Here is a 2,275-nt window from a genome sequence, read left to right as displayed (position 1 = left end):
CTAGGTCCCTCTGAGCGGCAGCTCTGCCCTCGAGTAGATTAACCAATTCCCCTAGTTTGCTGTCACTTGCACACTTAACGAGAGTGCACTTTGACACCTCCTCCAGGTCACTGATAGAGATTTTAAACAGGACAGGTCACAGGATAGACCCATGCGGTGTGTCAGCTGTTACCAGCCTCCAGGTATAGTATGTCTGATTAATCACAACCCTCTGAGCATGACCATCCAACCATTTTTTTATCGAGTTGTCCATCCCTCCAGCCCATAACATCCTAACTTAGATACAAGAATACAATGACAAAAGCCTTGCTAAAGTCAAGGTAAATGACATACTCTGCTCTCCTGTTGCCTACAAATCCAGTCATTTTCCCACTGAAGGTAATCAGGCTGGTCAGGCGTGATTTACCATACGTAAATCCGTGCTTGCCTTCTCCTTCATTTGATGAGAAATATTTTCCAAGAGGATTCACTCCACGACTGACTCCAAAGTGACACAAAGGCCTGGGAGAATTTGTTGTGAAGACTAAGGCAAAGAAGGCATTGGGTACCTCAGCTTTACCTGCATCCATCACCACTAAATACTGGCTCCATTTAGCCACAATCCAACATTTTTTCCTTATTCGTGTTTTCAGTACTAGTGCCGCAGCAGAAGCTCTTCTCGTTGTTCTTGACATCTGCTTCAAGTCTCAACTCCAGTTGAACTTTGGCATTCTGAACACTATCCATCCATGCAATGTTTCTGAAGTCCTCCTTAGCAGTCTGTCCCTGCCTCCTCCTCCTCCTGTATACTGCTTTTTCAAACCACATTACCAGCAGCGAAACTTGACCATGGGAAGAAGCAAGCTACAATAAGCGCTGGGTCTCCCTGGAATCCAGCCTTCCACTTGCTTAATATTTTTGGGGTTTTTTTGTTTGGTTGGTTGTGGTTTTTTTTGAACACCAGGGAGCAATCCTGAAAGCTAATTACAGACTGCTCCTGGAGCCTTCACTCCCTCACTGCCAGTGACACCTTCCATATAGTTCAGCCATATGAGCAATTCTCTATAAGGCTGCCTGGTTATGTATTTTGGTACTACTGGATGTGAAGCAGCTGCCTTGCGGAGTTTACCATTTAAACTGAAACTTGGCATAAGCTCGCTCTCTACTAAAGGAAGACAGCAATCAGACTAGTGATGTGCTGTGACAATCATGACAAACAATCAGCAAGTCTCTGGGTTTCTTTTTTGTATTTATGTTGCCATTTCACTTACATTTAGGCTGAATACTCTCTGGGGCAAGGATCAGGCTTTTACTGTGCTTGCACAATTATATGCTTTGACTAGTTATGAACCAGGATAAAGGTCACAGCAGACGGTGCACATCCATGGTATTACAAACACCAAATGATAATAAATCTTTGCCTTTTCTGAGTATCTTTCAGTTGTTTGATCTACTTCCTTGCAACTGTCCTCCTCAATAGATGACAACATCGGTTCAGTGGTAAAGGTTGACTGAAATAATCAAGTAACATGGTGAAGCACAACAGAAAAGAATAAGGCTCTACGGAATAAGGGCTCAAAGACAGTGGGCTTTATCAGAAAGGTAGTAAAGAGAAGAAAAGTAAAGGATTGCAAAGGAACACCAAATACAACTATTAATGGCAGATGGCCACAGGAACAACATTACAGAAAGTAGACTTCTGGGACAAAAAGAAGATGGAGAATAGAAGTAAATATTTAAAGTCCACACAGGAACTCAGACTGAGATTTTTAGGCAGATTATTTTAGACATCTTGTGTTAAACAAATGCACCTGGAATCCTCTGCACCACCAGAAAGATACTGCAGTTGTCAAGGAGAAGGTGACAAGATTACAGCTCAAACTACAGACCAGAACTTCACTGAGAAAGGGAAGCGGAGGGCTATGGAGTCACCACGCTCTACGCTTGAGGAGTATGTTCAAACGGGCGGCTGAAGGCTCCACACAGCAGCATCAAGACAGAGAAGAGCAAGTCAATAATGAAGTTGCAGTAATGCGTAAGGAGGGGCTGAATAACCAACCCCTCACCTGCAGAAGAGCTCCTGCATAATTAGCTGCAGCTGTTAATCTCATATCCTCAGTTTCTTGAGGGTCCCTACACACTCCGAGGCCCCTGCACCGTCCTATCAGGAGCATCACAACAGAAGCTTTATTTTTGCAGCATTAAACGATATTTCCCGTTGACCCACGGGCCAAAAGGAAGCTGAAACGGAGGGAGAGCATGACCCGCTCCCCACGGCCACCGCTCACCTCCCGGG

This window comes from Charadrius vociferus, unplaced genomic scaffold, assembly GCF_000708025.1.
Source record: "Charadrius vociferus isolate BGI_N301 unplaced genomic scaffold, ASM70802v2 scaffold14, whole genome shotgun sequence".
In the NCBI taxonomy this organism is placed as follows: domain Eukaryota; kingdom Metazoa; phylum Chordata; class Aves; order Charadriiformes; family Charadriidae; genus Charadrius; species Charadrius vociferus.
Note: the sequence above shows the minus strand (reverse complement) of the source record.